The sequence below is a fragment of the Halichoerus grypus genome, chromosome 14, assembly GCF_964656455.1.
Source record: "Halichoerus grypus chromosome 14, mHalGry1.hap1.1, whole genome shotgun sequence".
In the NCBI taxonomy this organism is placed as follows: Eukaryota; Metazoa; Chordata; class Mammalia; order Carnivora; family Phocidae; genus Halichoerus; species Halichoerus grypus.
In genome coordinates, this window is record NC_135725.1 from 71767402 (window position 1) to 71775691 (window position 8290).

Here is an 8290-nt window from a genome sequence, read left to right on the forward strand (position 1 = left end):
CCTGGAATTTCTCTTTCCATGCCTCCTGGGCTGCTTAGTTCTTTCTCCTCAGAATTTCTGGGTAGAGACAGGCCTGGGTGGCCTCCCCACTTCCTCAATGGTGAATCACTAAAGAATAAGTCTTTGATGAGTCTCTAGCTTCTGTGCCCCCAAATAGAAATACCAGTCAGTAGATTCATATCTAGAATATATAAAGAACTACAAACCACTAAGAAAACATAGACATTTAATACAGACATAGTCAAAAGACAGGTACTTCAAAAAAGAGGCCAATAAGCATATGGAAAGATGCTCAATCTCCATAACACTGAAGTCAATAACAGGGCTTTTTATAATAGACTTAAAAGGAATGAAATATTCACATCAACTTTCCTGGTTTCTTCTGGTAGTTCAATAATACATCTAATAACTGCTAGTTGAATTGACACTTGTCCCTGTCATCATCCAATTGAACTGAATATAAATTTCTCATTTGAACCTATTATGATCATTTCTTCTATGTATAAATTCCATTTTTAATTTTTCTTCCTGGATAATAATCCTCCATCTCATTGTTTTCTTCTAGCACCTAGTCTCAAAATCATTTATACTACTTTCCATTATTTTCTGTAGATATTGTGCAGTCAGCTAAGCAAAGATTGCTTAGCCAGGACACACAATTCTTGGCTTAGTGCTGGTGTGTTGTTTTTTTTTAGAGGAGCTTCGAGCCAGTACCCTATGTCAGCATTGACCTGTCTGTTTGGTATCACCCATTGTTCACTACCTTTTCTTCTCCCGGTTCTGACAGTTCTGTACGTGCTTCTTTTGATGGGCAAGTGATGTTTCATATCGCTTTCGTGGAGAATCTAGTTTACAGTCATACATACCAACATTGGCCAAAGAGAATTCCAAAGACTAGTTGTACACCATGGTGTGGGAGTAATAAAATACTGTTCCGTGAACTGCAAATGTACAAGCCAGTGTCCCCCAGCTTCTTTCTGTGATTTAAAATGTCAGTTTTATTATTCAGATATGATGAGGCCAACGGATGAGGAGCTGTCTGCCATTGGAAAGATAGCTTGTGACTCACAGTCCTCATGAGAGGGGCAGACCATACCGTGCAAGGACCACATGGGGAAGCACCAGGGTCAGGCGGGGCGCGGAAAGGATGAGGGAAAACGTAGGCAAGTGCCTTTATTGTGGCTTCCACAGGAAGGAGCAGGAGAGGCAGGGCAAACAGGCTGAGGGTCGGGGAGTTTGAATTGAATACTGGCAGTGGGCTCCGGGGCCCAGGAACTGTCCCCAGCGGCCTCGTACCCGGCTTCCCCTCCTGGTGATGTCAGGCCTCGGGTTTGGGGTTTCAGAATCTGAGCTGTGGGTTCAGCTCACCCGAGTTGTGAGGGCCCTTCATTCCAACTTTTAGAAACACACCTATGTTTGGTTTTCAGCCCGGAGGAGCAAATGTTGTGCCGGTGGGAGCCAGGTGGAGAAGTCACCTGGAAACCTTAGGCTTCCGTCCTTGTGACACATGGTGGGAATTCACACGATGGATTTTAAAAAAATTTTTATTTTGATTCCAGTGTGGTTAACATACAGGGTTACATTAGTTTCAGGTGTACAATAGAGTGATTCAGCAATTCTATACATCACCTGGTGCTCATCATGACAAGTGCCCGCCTTGATCCCCATCACCTGTTTCCCTCATCCCCCCCCCACCCGCCTCCCCTCCGGTAACCATCAGTTTGTTCTCTATAGTTAAGAGTCTGTTTCTTGGTTTGTGTGTCTCTCTCTTTTTTTCCTTTGCTCATTTGTCTCTTAAATTCCACATATGAGTGAAATCATATGGTATTTGTCTTTCTCTGACTTATTTCGCTTAGCATTATACTCTCTGGCTCCATCCATCTTGTTGCAAATGGCAAGATTTCATTCTTTTTTTATGGCTGAATAATATTCCATTGTGTGTGTGCATGTATGTATATGTGTATGTATGTATACCAGATCTTCTTCATCCACTCATCTATTGACAGACACACTATGGATTTTTAACAAAAATTTTTTTTTTGGCTCTGGAGTGGTAAGGACAGGTGAATCATGTCTCTGAGTGTAAGAGCCTGATTGAGAGCCGGTGAGGTATATAGACTCAAAATTGGTTGGTTTGCATATGACAGTCGCTCTCATAGGTGAGTGCTTTACTAACACTAGGAATTGGCTGGCCCTGGACCAGGCAGTCCTATCAGAGTCACTAAGATCCCACACATTGAAACATCAGAATAAAAAGACATGCTTAATACACTGTGTTTGAAAGACTTGGTGTTAAATGAAAGACTACATTTTCTACCATGTTTATCCAGTGGAAAATCATTCCCATTTATTTGAAGCACAGTGTTTTGCTAGAAATAATTTCATGCTATCAAAAGGGTTAGAGACATTTTCCAGTATCATTATCCAACAAACATAGTGACACACCAGAGATTTTGTCCTTTTTGATCAATCTGCTGGTGTTGTGTATATAATTTTATCGCACAAGGTGTAACCCAGAGTTACATTTACTTCTGAATTATGCATTTGACATGAAGAATTCTCTTTTCCATCTCAGTGTTTTAATTAGTAGCTAAAGAATCATTTACCAAATAATATGAAGTTGCAAGGATTTAGTCAGACTTGAAGTTCAAGGTGTGGATTTGATCAGAATAATTTTCTTATTAACTTTCATAAATAATTAAATCTTCACTAATAAATAACTTAGAGTGCCATATTTCTGAATTTATATGGGTTATACTCAATAAAGTCTGCAAATTTTTATTGCTGCTAGTTTTTAAAATTTCAGCAGCCTTCTTATTTGAAAATTCTCTATTTTCCCCTTTCAGTTTTTTCTCTCCTGTCATCCTGTCATTATTTCTACTAGGATCTTGACTTGAACTCATTTCAATGATCTACAGGATTAAAAACTAATGTGTGGGGTTTTTTATCAAATGTTCAAATTTTGAATATATTTTAATCTAAAAATGTAAATTAAAAGTTAAAAAATAAAAAAATTAGAAAATTCTCATGTCTTCAAAAATTATTTTTCTCTAAATATTCTAAATTGCCAGGGGCGCCTGGGTGGTGCAGTCAGGTAAGCATCGGACTCATGGTTTCAGCTCAGGTCGTGATCTCAGGGTCGTGGGATCGAGCCCCACGTCGGGCTCCCTGCTCAGCGAGAAGTCAGCTTAAGACTCTCTCTCCCTCTCCCTCTGCCCCTCTGCCTCCATGCATATAGGCGCACCTGCACTGCTCTCTCTCTCTCTCTCTCTCTAAATCTTTAAAAATAAATAAATATTCAAAATTGCCTCAAAAATTAAGGGACAAAAATATAGAGAAATTACTCAAAAAGGCCAACATTTTTACTTTATTTGTGAAAACAAATTGTGTTAAATACTTTTATAAAAAATAAAGCCCCACTCTAGTATTCAGTGTCCATCTACTTCCCAATATAAAGAAATATAATTAGTATCACATTTTCACATGTTACATCCAGGCCTGTATGTTTATATACAAGTTCAAGAGTAATATGAATTCTGTAATATTGCAAAATGTTCCTGGGTTGCCCAGTGCAACTGTTGGAAATGCTGCACTACTTTGTGAGAACCTCAGGAACTGAAACTTGAAACACCAAGAGAAACAAGAAGGTTTCTCTAGCATGACCGGTCAATGATACTTTGTATTACAAGAATCAGCCTCCTCCCAGCTGAGAAGAGTTGACCGTGAAGAATTGATGTTCTTTTCTCTTACCCATTTCTTTTTCTTTTTTTTTTAAAAGATTTTATTTATTTATTTGACAGAGAGAGACATAGCGAGAGAGGGAACACAAGCAGGGGGAGTGGGAGAGGGAGAAGCAGGCTCCCCGCTGAGCAGGGAGCCCCATGTGGGACTCGATCCCAGGACCCTGGGATCATGACCTGAGCCGAAGGCAGACGCTTAACGACTGAGCCACCCAGGCGCCCCTTACCCATTTCTTTTTTTACTCCGTTCCTCTCTGCACTCTGCAGTTAACGCCTGTCTCCCACATCCACGACAGCCCAAATATGTCTTGGCTGAACCAGTTGGAGCTATGACACAAACTCAGAACTGAGGCTGCGTGGAGAGCAATGTATTAGTTCTCTGAAGGTGGTCACATACGCTCTTTCACTGAGGTTCATTCCAATGCAGGGCTGTTGGCGAATGTATGCACAGATGTCCTCGGGGGCATTTAACACTGCAGTGAAGTCTTACAGTTTTTTTGTCTTGATATTAATGCCTGTAGATGATAGAACCCTGTAGGTTCTACCTCCAAAATATCGCTTCTCAAAGTTTAGTGTTCTAAGAATCGCCTAGAAAGAGCTTATTTAAAATGCAGATTCCTGGGTCCCACCCCAGGAATTCTGCTTATATAGAGTCTGCATTTGTTGGAAGTGTCCAGACCACACTCTAAGAACTACTGATCTTATAGATCTACACCAGCACCTCCTCTTTAACTCTGTAGTAACGATTCAGGTCCTCGCCCCCTACCATTTTCTCCCTGCGTAGACTCCTCACTGATACAACCCCTCCAGGACACACCAATGTAGTGATTCTCATTAACAGCTGCACATTTCAATCACCTGGAGAACTTTAAAAAATTTCCTGATGATTGGGGCGCCTGGGTGGCTCAGTTGGTTAAGCGACTGCCTTCAGCTCGGGTCATGGTCCCAGGGTTCTGGGATCGAGCCCCGCATCGGGCTCCCTGCTCGGCGGGAAGCCTGCTTCTCTCTTTCCCACTCCCCCTGCTTGTGTTCCCTCTCGCTGTCTCTCTCTGTCAAATAAATAACTAAAATCTTAAAAAAAAAAAATTTCCTGATGCCTGTATCTCGCTCATAGCAATTAAATCAGACTCTGTGGGACTGAGACCCCAGCTACCAGTATAGTTTAAAGCAACCCAGTAAATAGAACTGTGCAGCCAGAGTGGAGAATGACCATTCTCATCATCCACTGCCTCCCTTGGTCTTTCTTACCCTGCCTTAAAATTTTCTAAGGTTCCTTCTTTCCTAGAGCAGAGCTTCCCTGCGGGTATCCCGGCAGAAGGCAAACAGGCTACAGGTGTGGTACGAAACATTGACCTGCCAGTAATCAGGCTGCTCCTGGGCCCGCAGGCTCGCGCTCTAAGTATCCTCTCCTACAGCTCCTTAGACGGGAGTTTGAGTTGAGTTGCATTTGCTTTTTTCTCCAGGACCTTGCGGTTTCTGCTGCCCACTGTAGATGAGGTCCCCACTGAGTGCAGAAGGAGAACATGGCCCAGGTGCCCAGGAACCTCAACCCCAAGGTATGGCTGCTTGGGGAAGGGGTGTCATGTGAGCTGGGGTGGGTGGAAAGCCCATCTGCAAGCAGTGGTCCCCCAAATCTCTGTCATCATGTATATTTGATTCTTTCACCCAATTGTTACTGATATGCCCTCTCCGTGGTTACAGGGTGACTCCTCCAATAGTGTACATGCGTTCTGAAAATTAGTTGCATTATCACTGGGAAAGATTTGATCTAAAAACACGAAACTGGATTTGAAATCTATTGGCATTATCACCGTGTGAACACTGTATTGGGCTATGGAACAAAAGGAACTGTTATTTCTCTTAAACATTTCAGAAGGCAGTTGTTAAATTGTTTCAAGTTTTTATCACCTGGGGTGATCAAAGGTTGTTGTTTTAAATCGATGGTTACTAGCTATAATAGGAAGAGGAAACTTGCAAAACTTGACCAGGAATTGTGTGTAGCATAATCTATCAAAACAAAAACATTCCCAGATGTCTAAAAGTGGTTACCTACCTGACTTCAAGGTTTCAACAATATCAAAATTATGAACTTCCGTTTACTCAAACACTCCATGAAGGTAACTTGCTGCTCCGTTCATTGGATCATGTTGAAAGATGTCCTGAAAAATACTCATTGAAAGAGCCTGCTCACTTGAAGTGAAACTAGAGTCCACTAAGCCTGATCCCACTAGCTCTTGCACAGCTAATGATCATTCCAGAGGCTTCCTGTTCCTGAGCGCCAGACAAGGACTGGAAGTGGTTTCCGGGCACAGTGAGCTCAGTAGCGTTGTGTTTGGTACCACAGGTCAGGGATAACGGTAGTCATGGGAGAAAGAGGAAATGGGGCCAGGGGACATTCTCAATTCTTAACATGAGATTTTTTTTTAAATGTTAAATGACAATACTATTTTAAAGATCCACAAAGTGGGTGAAAAGTCACCAGCTGAAAAAACACTTGTGACATAAAATCAATAAAAGGCTAGCATCCAGAATGGACAAAGAATGCTGAAAAATCAGGACGAACAATCAATAGAAAAATAGAGGAAAAGACTTGGATAGGTGCCTTACAAGAGAAAATCTGAGTAGCCAATAAGCATGGTGAAAATGCTCAACATCATTAATCAGGAATGCAAAATAAAATCAAAATATGATTACACATCCACTAAGTTGGATTTAATTTGAATTTAGAGGTCTGAGTATACTAAATTGGGGAGTATGTGGAGTAACAAACTTATTCCTGTAGTATCTAGTAAAACTGGCATTCAATAAGCTTAAGCAAATTCATACTTGACTCAACACGTGGTCCACGGACCAGCAGGATTTGCATCACCTGAGGGCTTGTTAGAACTGCGGAATCACAGCCCTACCAAATCAGAATCAGCATCTTAACAAGATCATGTACACAATAATGTTTAAGAAGCATCGCTCTGTGACTCAGTGATTTCACTCCATGCCTACTCCTTAAAGAACCTTGTTCATGACAGCATTGTCTGTAAACAAAAACTGAGACTAATCCTAATCCACCGACAGTGGAATGGACAGAGAATTTACGGTGTAGCCATAGAATGTATTACTATACGGTCAGGAGGACCAATGAACTACAACTGCATATTCACACGGATGACATTCACATGCAGGAAGGTAAGTGCAAGAAATAGAACGGTGATTCCATTTATCTTTGTGCATGTGTTTTGTATATCCTCTGTATTTCACAAGCCTTTTAAGTGGTGTTCATGGAAACAAAGCTTGAAGTTTTACTTTAAAAAATTAGGATCTTTTTGGGGGAAGTTGTATACAAATTCTGTATTATCTTTCCTAATTGTTTGTCCTGGGGTTTTGTATGAATGACTTCAAATAAGTTAGCATTTCACTAAGGCACATATAGATGTCCCCAAATCCTCTCACTTTAACCCAGTAAGCTGCTCAAATATTTTATGTACTGTGACCTAACGTAAAACCTTGTGAGGCAGGGACCCAGAGGCCACATATTTCAAAGGCCTTCAAGGTCCCAGCCTTCCCTTGCAGCTTTCTTTGCTCTGCTTCAAATTCTAGCCATTGGATCACTTGCCTTTCTCCAAAGACCCTGCCATGCCACTATTAGAATGCCCTGGATGCTCTTCTTTCTTTCCTCTGGGCTTTGATAAAACACCACCACCAAAAGAATTTCTGATTTCCTAGACTAATTATTCTTTCACAACACTTAATGATCTGATCAAGTCATGTTTCATTGTTTTGACCTGTTTTTCCTCTGCTAGACTATGAACAACTCTAGAGCTGTGTGCCATATTACAACTTATAGGGGAGCCTGGGTGGCACGATTGGTTAAGTGGCCAACTCTTGGTTTCGGCTCAGGTCGTGATCTCTGGGTCTTGTTGGACTCTGCGCTCAGCAGGGAGTCTGCTTCCCTTCTCCCTCTGCCCCTCCCCCGCACTCACGTGCGAGCACTCTCTCCCTCTCTCTTCAAATAGATCTTTAAAATCTTTTTAAATAGGGCGCCTGGGTGGCTCAGTTGGTTAAGCGACTGCCTTCGGCACAGGTCACGATCCTGGAGTCCCGGGATGGAGTCCTGCATCAGGCTCCCTGCTCAGCAGGGAGTCTGCTTCTCCCTCTGACCCTCCCCCCTCTCATGTGCGCTCTCTCAAAATGAAATATTTTTAAATAAATTATATATGCCTCTAACAATATTTGCCTTTTCATGACCTCCTTTTATATTCTGTGGAGTTGTAAGTCCTATATTCATCTTTATTATTACGTGAATTTGGTAACAAGTGAAAAATGCTTACCATTATTTCTAGATTCGTGAGTCATCCACTCTGGGGACAACAGAATCTTCTATGACATTCAAGTATCCGTTACTGAAATTTTTATAAGCTAGCCTGTAGCTTTAATATTAAAGGGGTTAGCATTAACTCCCCTGTATGTAAAGCTAACAATGTATTCTTCAAGCTATGAAGCATCTCTACACTTGGTCCATAACAAAGCAACCAAGCTTAGCAGCTGAAGTTTTGTTT